Source organism: Babylonia areolata, chromosome 14, assembly GCF_041734735.1.
Source record: "Babylonia areolata isolate BAREFJ2019XMU chromosome 14, ASM4173473v1, whole genome shotgun sequence".
NCBI classification, from domain to species: Eukaryota; Metazoa; Mollusca; class Gastropoda; order Neogastropoda; family Buccinidae; genus Babylonia; species Babylonia areolata.
The window spans coordinates 6,831,252-6,844,395 of record NC_134889.1 but is presented as its reverse complement, the minus strand read 5'-3'; the positions used below and the strand labels follow the sequence as shown (position 1 = coordinate 6,844,395).

The following is a 13,144-nucleotide window of genomic DNA, read 5'->3' as shown; positions in this document are numbered from 1 at the left end:
ACTGGACTTTCACAATTTGAGGGTCCCGGGTTCGAATCACGGTAATGGCGCCTGGTGGGTAAAGGGTGGAGATTTTTCCGATCTCCCAGGTCAACATATGTACAGACCTGCTTGTGCCTGAACCCCCTTCGTGTGTATACGCACGCAGAAGATCAAATACGCACGTTAAAGATCCTGTAACCCATGTCAGTGTTCGGTGGGTTATGGAGACACGAAAATACCCAGCATGCATGAACCACGACAGAGTCATCGGCAAGTCGATGTTGGTCGTGAAACGGAAAGAAGAAGAAGAACCCTTCTCGTAAGTCGAAGCTGGAACAACAGCTTCCCGTGTGTGGTGGCATTCAGCCTGCACGCCACTGCTCCTTTTTTGACTCACTGACTCACTGTGTAAACAAAGTGAGTCTATGTTTTAACCCGGTGTTCGGTTGTCTGTCTGTGTGTGTGTGTGTTTGTGTGTGTGTGTGTGTGTGTGTGTCCGTGTCCGTGTGTCTGTGTGTCCGTGGTAAACTTTAACATTGCCCTTTTCTCTGCAATTACTTTGTCAGTTGACACCAAATTAGGCATAAAAATAGGAAAAATACAGTTCTTTCCAGTCATCTTGTTTAAAACAATATTGCACCTCTGGGATGGGCACAAAAAAATATAAAAAGAAACCTAATTATATGCAAACTGCATTTACTGTTATATTTATATTTTTTGTATTCTCTAAACTTGGCACTTTGATCTCATATTCTGACCCAACAACAAAAGAGCAGTCATTATTATCATTTTCTGTTCAAACAGGAACTTCTTTTGCTCAGCATGGAAGTTTTATTTATTTTGCAAACGTTTTGGTGCAGATAGTAAAAAAAGGGAAATTACTCTGTAATTAATGCTAGGGGACTTAATTTGCTTTTAAACTGATCTTTCTCATCTTAAACATTACATTTTGAAATTATACTCAATACATAAAAAGCTTGTGTGTTTTACTCTCAGTGTACAGGGCTTTTACTATGTTCATTCGCCCAAGTGGTCTTTTTCGGAAAATACTAAAATCAATACGACGAGTGGACTTTACAGATCTATTGGCTGAGCCCTGAAGGTCATGGGCAAAGATCAATTGTACACATATTTATACACATTCAAAGCGCGTGCTCATATTCTTCGCGAACGCGAACGACGCCATTTTGTTTCAAGTTGTTGACCTGCCCGTTCAATCCTATATTCAATGGACAATACACGATAACATGTGATGGAAAGTTGGTGAAGGAGACCGTTAAATATTTATTCAGAGAAAGATTTGTGAACGTGAAGTGTATCACAAGTGAGTCTTGAAGGCCTTGCCTCTCTTGTTTATGATACTGTTGTACGTCAGTTTTTGCCTGTTTGACAACCTCTTTCCGCTTTGACATCAGTTTTTCTTGGTATGGGTTGCTCTGTCTTGAACAGTCGGGTTGTGACCGCTGCCATCATTCCCATTCCATGAGGCGCGTTCAGTTCCATCGAAGGTTGCTGCGGCGTTGTGGTCTACAATGTATCCCATTGCAGTGCATTGCATTGCGTTGCATTACTCTTTTTGTCACAACAGATTTCTCTGTGTGAAATTCGAGCTGCTCTCCTTGGGTCGAGTGCGTCGCTACACTAACAACAGCCCCACACCCACCCCACCTTTTTTTTTCTCTCTCTTCTTCTTTTCTGCCTTCAGTTTTATTTGTTTTCCTGTCGAAGTGGATTTCTCTACATAATTTAGCCAGGAACAATCCTTTTGTTGCCGTGGGTTCTTTTACGTGCGCTAAGTGCACGCTGCATACGGGAACTCGGTTGCCGGATATTCTCATCCGAATGACTAGCGTCCAGACCTGCACTCAAGGTCTGAGTCCGTCGAAAGGGAGAAAATACTGGGCGACTGTTGGATTCGAACCAGTGCGCTCCGATTGTCTCGCTTCCTAGAAGAACGTGTTACCACGAGACCAACACTCCAATGCAGGCATCAGTTCCTGAGCTGCTGCTGCGTAAAGCTCCTGTGTTCATACTTCTCTGTATGCCGAACAGACGCCAAGTGAGTGAAGTAACTCCGACACCAAAAAACCGTGACTCATGATTGTGTTGCCAACGGCCATACCACGTTGAAAACACCGGTTCTCGTCCGATCACCGAAGTTAAGCAACGTCGGGCCCGGTTAGTACTTGGATGGGTGACCGCCTGGGAACACCGGGTGCTGTTGGCATTCCTTTAGATGTGGTGTAGCGTATATGGATTTGTCCGAACGCAGTGACGCCTCCTTGAGCTACTGAAACTGAAACTGTGGTCTACTTTCACCGGCAACTGATACCGTCTCTAATGGGCAAAACAGTAAGCTTTTTTTTTTCTTTTTTTTTTCTTTTTTTTTTTTTTTTTTTTTTTGCTGCCCCATCATCTGCACCATTGCAGTGGCATTACTCCCACGCCGCTCATTCCGAGTCTCCCATCCACAGTCACACCCGGTAAACAGTCAGCTTAGTCGTTCTCCGTGCGTGATTGCTTGATCGATGGCTGCAATTCTGATATCACAGTCTTTTCAGCTAGTCATGATGCTGAGAAGTAGCTAAGAGATTTGGGCACGAAGTCCATGTTTGCTGACACAGATATTCTGCTCAGCCACTTCAGGAACAGCTGGCCAGAACGGCTACATCTGGGACCAGAGGAGGACAGCATCCATCAACTGGGTCGAGCTCAGCAAGTCATCATCCTCAGACTGCGCACAGGCCAGTCCCAGCTCCTCTCTCGTGTCTACAAACTGAAAATTTCCCACACAGACCAATACCCGTGTGAAGCCGCTCCTCAAACTCCAGCCCATGTCCGGCAAGACTGCGCTCTACACAAAGAGAGCTGAGGCGCCAGATCTGGCCCAGTCCCGCAACGCTCCAGGACAAGTTGTGGGGGAACGGCTACAGAGCTCCAACGGACTGCGGACTTTGTAATTTACTCTGGACTGGCCGTCAGAACAAAGTGACTAAGCAACAGTGCGCGGTCTCCTCTGGTGTGTGGCCACAAGTTGACTAACATCAATCTTCTGACTTGGACTGCTAACGCTGGGGCTGCACTGTTTCCCCAAACTGTTTCAATTCCTCCTTCTTCGTGAAATAAGAGGCACTTCCATCTGTGAGTTCATTCACCAATCCTAATAAGATCATTGATTGTTATCTGCTCCGAGTCATTTTTCCTGAAGAAAGGTGGCAGCCTTTCTGAACGTCTCAACTCTCTTCTCATCCTTGGGTCTTCAATGTTTCACCCTTATGTGCTCCCGTTGCAGATCAAATGATCGAGGTATATTTCTCTTCGTTCTGAAGTTTGTATTGCATGTATGATGGCACACAGGGTATACTTCTCTTCGTTCTGAAGTTCGTACTGCATGTATGATGGCACACAGGGTATATTTCTCTTCGTTCTGAAGTTCGTACTGCATGTATGATGGCACAAAGGATATATTTCTCTTCGTTCTGAAGTTTGTACTGCATGTATGATTGTACAAAGGGTATATTTCTCTTCGTTCTGAAGTTTGTACTGCATGTATGATGGCACAAAGGATATATTTCTCTTCGTTCTGAAGTTTGTACTGCATGTATGATGGCACACAGGGTATATTTCTCTTCGTTCCGAAGTTTGTACTGCATGTATGATGGCACACAGGGTATATTTCTCTTCGTTCTGAAGGTTGTACTGCATGTATGATGGCACACAGGGTATACTTCTCTTCGTTCTGAAGTTTGTACTGCATGTATGATGGCACACAGGGTATACTTCTCTTCGTTATGAAGTTCGTACTGCATGTATGATGGCACACAGGGTATACTTCTCTTCGTTATGAAGTTCGTACTGCATGTATGATGGCACACAGGGTATATTTCTCTTCGTTCTGAAGTTTGTACTGCATGTACGATGGCACACAGGGTATATTTCTCCTCGTTCTGAAGTTTGTACCGCATGTATAAAGGCACAAAGGGTATATTTCTCTTCGTTCTGATGTTTGTACTGCATGTATGATGGCACAAAGGGTATATTTCTCTTCGTTCTGAAGTTTGTACTGCATGTATGATGGCACAAAGGGTATATTTCTCTTCGTTCTGAAGTTTGTACTGCATGTATGATGGCACAAAGGGTATATTTCTCTTCGTTCTGAAGTTTGTACTGCATGTATGATGGCACACAGGGTATATTTCTCTTCGTTCTGAAGTTTGTACTGCATGTATGATGGCACACAGGGTATATTTCTCTTCGTTCTGAAGTTTGTACTGCATGTATGATGGCACACAGGGTATACTTCTTTTCGTTCTGAAGTTTGTGTGATGGGGTGGTAAGGTGAGTGTCAGAGAAGGTGAAGACAGGTAGAAGGTGTTTGCAGAGAAGCTCCTTGAAGAAACTCTCTTCCCCCCAAACACACGCTCACACACAAGAAGAAAGAAACACCAAAATCTGCATGCTTTTTAAAACTCTGTCCCGTTTTTCTTATAATTGTTATTATTGATACACACACACACACACACACACACACAATCTCCAACACAAACAAACAAACAACAATATCTGTGAGCACGAATCTGTGACGGCACCAACATTATCAATAATATCTTCCTCTCTCTCTCCCTCTCTCTCTCTCTCCACATGTCACAACAATGTATTCCTGACAATTAAAACAATGTATTTATAACAATACACTATGATAACTTCCGACGATCATCGGGATGTATTAATTAATCGTATACACCCTCCAAAAAAAAGAAAAACACCACCCAACAAAACACTACCCAGCCAACGACAAAAATAAAGCACCGTTCCCTTTATATGTCACAAGTTCAATTCTTCTGTCAAAATGTCTAAAGAATAAAAATAATGAAATAAAATAAAGTGGGGTGGTGGGGTGGGTGGAGGAATACAGCAATAAATGCTGATCAGAATTTTTTTTTTTTTTTTTTAGGCTGATTACACACATTTAAAACAAGACAAAACAACAAAAAGAAAGCAGTAAAAAAAAAAAATAATAATAAAAAATAAAAAAAGCCAACCAATGCCACCAAAAAATAAAGCTATAGTTATTTCATACAACGTATGGCTGACATGAAGGGAAACATAACACTGGTAACTGTTTCACAAAATGGAGGATAACACGAGGAAAGAGTGTAAAGTGACAACAGCATCCGATTACAATTGTCCAACATACCCGATACCATGTGACACACTTGTGGGGCAAAGCACTCTCCCCAAGGAAAAGACACGGACCAAAGTTGCTAGGGTTTTGTTTTTTGTTTTGTTTTGTTGTGTTTTTTTCACACAGAAAATTGATTGTAACAAGTATTAAAAAACAAAACAACAACAAAAAAACAACAACGTCTGCACAATAAAATCTTACCAACTGAAACCCCATCTTCAGCTCAAGATCAGTAATACCCTAACCCCTCCCCAAAACCCTTCTCCCACATCAAACAAAAAACAAACATTAGAACACACACACACGCACATACACACACACATGCACATACACACACAAAAAAAACCCAAAAAAACAAAATAAACCCCAACAACCCACAATAACAACAAAAACCGTTTCACTCAGGATAGCAAACATTGCTTTAAAAAGTTAACAACCTTGAGATGTGTGAGAAGCCTCACCACGAATCTGAAAAATGATGATGATTATTATTAGTAATAATAATGATAATAATAATAATAATAACAATGATGATGATAATAACAACAATAACAATAATAATAATAATAATAATAATAATGGCAATGGAAAGGCAAAAAGCTGAGTCCTCAAAAAAAAAAAAAAAAAAAACCAGGGGGGCATGGGGGACGGGGGGTGGGGCAGGATTCAAGTTTCTTTCACATAATCTCTTTCTGATGGTTTACTTTGAAATGAAAATAAAAACGTTTTTTGGTGCCTGAACAGTTCTTATGTTCCCTTATCAACATCTATACACGAGTCATTTCTTCCATTTTCTTCTCAGTTGAGGGTCAAGGTTAACAATACAAATCAGATTAATGAAATACGCAAAACAATCAAGCGAGCAAACACAGATTTGATTTTTTTTCATTAAATAAAAGCTCCATTCATACTGTTTAGTATTTTCATTTTATTAAGAATATATGCTTTAAAAACTGAAACTTGTTCAGACTAACTGAAACTCAGACTGGTTTTTTTTTTTTTTTTTTTTTTTTTTAGCTATAATACAATGCCCACAATACACACAACCAGATCCACAACTAACATTCATTAAGATCAATGATCCACAACAATCATGAGTACACAAACAAAGTCAGCCAGGAGAAAAAAAACAAAAAACAAATAATAATCATGACAACATCGGGCAGGAAAAAAAAACAAAAAAACAAAGGCACTGAGCACCCAATAATGGATGGTGGCGACTTATTCAGGAATTATTTTAAATGCTTCAAAACGACTCCGCAATAATCAGCTACATGCAACATCTTGAAAGACAAAACACACGCCGAACACACATCTTTGCAAGCAGCAGCCCCCGCTTCTTTCTCACCGCCTGCTGCAAGTTTTAAATCAGACATCAATAATAATCAGCAACACGGCATCTGTTTTCGCTGAAAGACTAAAACGCGTACTGAACACACTTCTTTTGCAAGTGGTCAGCGCTTTCTCACCACTGCTGCAAGTATTATTCATGTATTAAAATGTGAAATGATTATCATCATACACAGCTTGAGCAAAATGTAATAATCCAGCGTCGCAGTGCAATCTTTTTTTTTTTTCTCCCTTTCTCTCTCAAACTAACTATCAGCGTACCCTTCTCTCTTCTTTTTCTTTTTGTTTGTTCTGTTTTGGTTTTTCTTTCTTACACCACAATTCTTACTCTGAGGAACACAAATGCTGGTGTGTATATCATTATGACGGAATGTGACATCGACTGGTTAAATCAAAACAGTTGTTCAGTATGAAGGACAACACAAGTGACAAAGTGTGGGATTAGGAAGTGTGGAGATTGGGGGGGTGGGGGGGTTGGGGGCGTGGAGGGGAGGGGGGAGGTTCCGCAGTCTGAACGTAAAAATGAAGCAAGACAAAATGCAGTGATGATCATTCCTTTCTCATAATATTAATAATAATTTTGATATCAATAACGATGACAATAACAGTCAAATGGACCAGTCAAAATACACTGACCATTTAAATGGACCAATCAAAACACACTGAAGAACATTTAAATGAACCAATCAAAACGCACTGATGACCATCGAAATGGACCAATCAAAATGCACTGATGACCATTTAAATGGGCCAGTCAAAATGCACTGTTATGACCATTTCTATCTCATAATAACAAAGTTTACAGTGTGTAAAAATGACCATTTTTCTCATAAAGAAAAAAACATCTTACATTCCACACACCATCATAAATATCGAAGTCCATTTCATTCCTCCAGGCTCTCTACTACCATATCATTTCATAACATTTTTCACCATTTCTCTACTGTAAGTCTTCAAAGCTTGTATTTCAGCTTCATTTAGATTGTTTTTAGATTTTTGAAATAGATTTTTATCCTATATATTTTTTATTCAATTCTATTTATATGTGATATAAAGGAAACAAAAGAAGAAAAAAAGAACAATAATGTGAATGGAGTTTGTTGTTTTTTTTACTCCAGAAAAACATGCTCTTGTTTCAAAAAACAAAAACAAAAAAGTTTTAAATACATTACCAAAATTAGATCATGAATAAAACAAGGCTTTCAGCAGCACAAATTATCATCCAGTGCATAAAATTTATCAGTAAGCATCAATGAACTTATCCATGTTGTAACATTCTTGCCCCCCCCCCCCCCCCCCCCCCCCCCCCCTCCCCCCTCTCCCTTTCAATGAAGACAGTCTTTCCAAGTACTCCAATTTGTGTATGTAAAACATGTGAGCATGCACACACTCACAATCTCATGCATGACAATAATTATTTACACACAACGCCACATCTGTTAGGCAGATGCCTGACAGTAGGCGTAACCCAACGAAATACATATGAACACACATACTCTTAGCATGAACACACACACACACACACACACACACACACTTTACATCAAGCGACAGAATCCTAACTGTCCCACCAAACAGCCCCTGCACTATACAATAGTTTTCTCTGCTACAGCATCATGAGTAAAGCAAGCCACACCATGACATACTGTTTCCGTATTTTTCTCACCACCCCCAAAGGCACTGTATGTAGTAAAGGAACTTGACAAGTGGAAAGCAAAAATACAACAACAGAAACCTGAGAGTGATATCCATTGGAGGTGTAATCTGTTTTTGGTTGGGTTTTTTTTTTTTTTTTTCCTGATTGTTTCAATTCCCGACGTAGCCATAATGCTGATCCAGAGGATTAAAAAAAAAAAAAATCCCCCACCCCCACCCCCTCACCCACACTGTGTGAGGGGGGCGGGGGGGAACGGATAATTAACACACATCCTAAAAAAAATCATTGATATTCTGGTATACATATGGCAGAGAATCAGGAAAACCACGAAAACAAACAAACAAAAAACCTCTACCAATGAAAACCTTTAACTTGCTATGCATTCAGGCTGATATGCTGAATCATGGTCTTCATTGCTGTAGTGGAGGTACAGCACATTCGCATGTTCTTCTCTTGTGCTCCTGCAAATCACCTGAAAACTGTTTGAGATTATTCTAATTATGCCTTGGATGTGATTGGAAAAAAAACATTTTGAGTTAGTGAGTATGAGAGAGTGAATAAAATGTGTGAGTGTCAGTGTCAGTGTCAGTAGCTCAAGGAGGCGTCACTGCGTTCGGACAAATCCATATACGCTACACCACATCTGCCAAGCAGATGCCTGACCAGCAGCGTAACCCAACGCGCTTAGTCAGAACTTGAAAAAAAAAAAGATAAGCTTACATAAATAAATAAATAATAATTATGATATAAAAAAAAAGGTAGTAGTGATGAAAATAATTTAAAAAAATGTATGAGAGTGACTTGAGTGAGTGACAGTGAGAGAGAATGAGTGTAAGCGTGAATGAGTGAGGGACTGAGTGCTTGCGCGAGTCAGTGAGTGAGTGAGACCAAGCGATGAGTGAGAATCAGTGAAAGTGAGTGAGGGACTCAGAGTGAGTGAGAGAGTAAATGAACAAGAGTGAGTGCTTGAGTGAGTGGGTGGGTGAGAGTGAGCGCCTGAGTGCGAGAGATGTTGTGAAAGATTGTGGGATCAAAATAAAACAAAACAAAACAAAACAAGCAGCAAAAATCACTGAATTAGCAAAAAGAAACGTCCTATATAATGATATACTCTGTACCATCTTCTTTACTTTGCAAATAATTATTACCTACGCAACACGCAACACACACACACACACACACACACACACAAACAACAACAAAAAAACACACACAAAAGAAAGCAGAAAACCATAAACTGATTATGCGTCCACGAATTACCAAAATTATGCATTTTCCTCCTCCTCTCTCCAGGCTGCGTTCATCATTCATTCCCCAATCAAGTGCCTCTTAAGTTCTTCCTGCCTTGAAATGATGCAAGACGTAGAGATCTGTCACAGTCACATCAAGACTGGGCCCAGAAAAAAAAAAAAAGGTTAAAACTGCACAGATGAACGATTCTGATTGTCATCTCAATAAAGGCAGGTACAGGTGAAATTCCACGGACCCCAAAAAACCGCTGCGAAATTTTCAATGTGAACTTCAAACTGAAAAAAAAACAAATTCGCATCAACCTTTTTGACAATGCGTAAATTTATAGACCAAAATTTCACAAGCTTACAGTGAAACTTTTTTCTTTTTTTTTCTTTTCTTTTTCCCCGAGGAAGCAAAACTTTTGACTTCGCTTACGCATCTTACCGATCTTTGGGCAGATCCTTTCTCATCTGAAGCAGTTTTTGAGGAGATCCCCCTCAACAAGGTCTATGACCTAAGCAAATTGCTTCCTTCTTAACTGCATGCATTTCTTGAACTGATCGCCATCAAAATCAAGCTCCTTGGTCAGGTTGTTTTGCAAGCACCCTGATTACTGCCTGAACTTCAAAATGTTCCTCACCCAGATTCAATGCTTCCTCTTTTTGTTTTGCAAATCGACAGGCGCAATAGACTAGTGGTTAAAGCGCTGGACTTTCAATCTGAGGGTCCCGGGTTCGAATCACGGTGACGGCGCCCGGTGGGTAAACGGTGGAGATTTTTACGATCTCCCAGGTCAACATATGTGCAGACCTGCTAGTGCCTGAACCCCCTTCGTGTGTAAATGCATGCAGAAGATCAAATACACACGTTAAAGATCCTGTAATCCATGTCAGCGTTCGGTGGGTTATGGAAACAAGAACATACCTAGTATGCACACCCCCGAAAGCGGAGTATGGCTGCCTACATGGCGGGGTAAAAACGGTCATGCATGTAAAAGCCCACTCGTGTACATGCGAGTGAACGTGGGAGTTGCAGCCCACGAACACAGAAGAAGAAGTTCTGCAAGTCTTCTTCCACAGTAACAGGGATACATTCAAATTTCTTTTATTTTTGACACAGAGAGCTTGCTTTACTTGTACTGGTGCCACGGTTTTAGTCAAAATTGGGGGTGGGTAAATTTCATGTCTGTAGATGGACAACTCTATTTTCTTCACATGCAAGTTTCTCATGAAATGCTTGCATGCCAATTTCGCAGAATTTGGGAGGGGGGGGGGGGTCTGATGGAATTTCACTTGAAGTCACTGAACTCAAATGTGAGAACATACCCGCAATCTCTGCTTAGTTTGGCTGACAACTTACCACGCTGCACACTCTCACAACCACCCCACCCCCCACCCCCCACAAACACATACACCCTCCCCCACACACACCAAAAAAAGAAAATAAAACAGAACACGACAATAATATGATGTGAATGATACTTCAAAAATAGCTGCTTAAAAAGATACTTAATTAGATAAAGGACACAATGTTTGGCATCTATCTCCCGCTCTCCTGTCCTCCAGTAAATAAAGATTTTGTCTTGTCTGCTCTCTCTCTCTCTCTCTCTCTCTCTCTCACACACACACACACACACACACGTATGTTAACTTAATGGCAGTTTTCTTCCCCTCCCCCCCCCCCCCCCCAAAAAAAAACAACAATAACAACAACACACAAAAAAACCTGCCTATGCCTTATGATCAGGAACCATCACAGACACAATAATACAATAATAATATGTAGTCGACCGTTCTCACCAACTTCCCCTCCAGAGTCCAATGCCACGGAGCAATACACACACACCATCCCCGACCCAAACTCCAGACTTTTCCGTCTCACTGTCCGATTCCTCACGGAGGCCTCGAACCGCTCAGACTGATCCTACATACACATGAACACGGGCATGAACATTTCGTCACAAAAATGACAAGGGGCGGCTCGTCAAACTAGGCGCCATCATCAATGGTTAACAGACAAGCGTGACTGTTGGTTGATCCGCAACTCCTGCAATCATCCACTCAAGTTTTCAAGTTTTAATTATCCTTTCACTCCTATTGGAGTATGGAGGATTACTGCAAATTACTCTTTTCGTGCCCATAACAAACATTTCCAAATACACAACAACGTCACATAAAAGTTGAGAAAACACAAATGTCTTTTAACTCCAAAAGTATAACTAGGCAACATTTGCAAATCTAATCATCTTACTTACAGCTAAAATGACTTTTTTGCCTCCTTTGAGCATATTACAAAAATTAAAAACCGATTTTGGAGACAAATATTTTTTTAGGAACATATCTATTTCGTAACTGATCATAATTGGGACATTCCATTATAAAATGAAACTCATCACCAATCACAGACATGTTACAAACCTTACAAAACTGTAACTCTCATGGTATGCCTTTGTGTCTCCCTGTTTCTATTTCCAGCTTATGATTACTACTTCGAAATCTGAAGAAGCTGATAACATAATTATCAGGCATTTGACTTATATATTTTTCTCGACCAAATCCACTTTTGAAATTTCGATAAAACAAACATTTACTACTCGCCTCTAGAGCATGTCTCCATAGATTTTGAAAACTATCTCTCAAAGCAATGTTTGGAAGTCGGTGTGTTAATAGAACCTACACGAATAAAGTCTAAACTGATCAGTGTCACTTCAACAACACACAGATCCACTTCTGTCCTGTTTCCAGCCAGCAGGAGTCTGCAGATTGATCATTCCTGTTAGTTTTCCATCACTCAACAATCATTCCATCCAATCACCAGTTCAAGCAAACACAATAATCCGTGCAATAAACAACACTTTTTTTTTTCTTTTTTTTTTTTTTTTTTGAATTTACAAGTGTTAATCAATTCACCAGTAAACTGATTATGCAGTCAATGAACTGATTTTTCACAAAATTGTCATCAAGTCAATCCTGTCTTCAACTCTTTAAGTCTCTCCCATTCAAAACCAAAGATTAATATTCAATCAACCTATCAATCATCAATCAATTGGGATCAAACAATCAATACATCGATAAATCATCAAATCAATCGATCAATCAACTGCAAACAATTGATCATTGATAAATCAACTGCCATTATTTCTCCATCCCCACAAATATTCAGTGCATTCATTTCATGACCCAAACTATACAACAACAAAAAAAAACCCAAAAGTCAATCAGAATGGAACAGTCTACACCCACAACCTTTCTTCAACCACACAAATACCATCCGACACCCAGAATCAAACCTTGTTAAGGGCAACACACCACCACATTCTTATCCAGACTTCCACATTCAATTTTAAACAAGACGACAGCCTATCCATACTGCCACATTCAATTTCAACCTTGACATCAGACTGTTTCCATACAGCCATATTCAATTCCAACCTTGCCACCAGACTGTATCAATACGGTTACATTCAATTTTAACCAGGACACTCTCTCTATTCATACAGTTACGTTCGATTTGAACCAATCAAATCCAGACCCACCCACAACCCCACCCGTATCAATTCAAGACAGCCTCCACGAACACACACCAATCCAGCCATGCACTGACCAACAAGCAAGCTTTTTTTTTTAAGAACAAAACAACTGACCAAAAACAAAAGAAAAAAAAATCATACGTACACTCTATCGCAACCTCCATCCGTTGATTTCCGATCCACCCCGACAACCACACCCCTCCCCCCA

General features: G+C 40.3%; 1 non-coding gene across 1 annotated transcript; it reads left to right on the top strand.

Moving 5' to 3' along the window:
- Positions 1–2,090: 2,090 nt before the first annotated feature.
- Positions 2,091–2,209, top strand: LOC143290026 (5S ribosomal RNA). Its single transcript, XR_013056313.1, has one exon. It is a non-coding gene; the product is annotated as a 5S ribosomal RNA (ribosomal RNA).
- Positions 2,210–13,144: the final 10,935 nt, after the last annotated feature.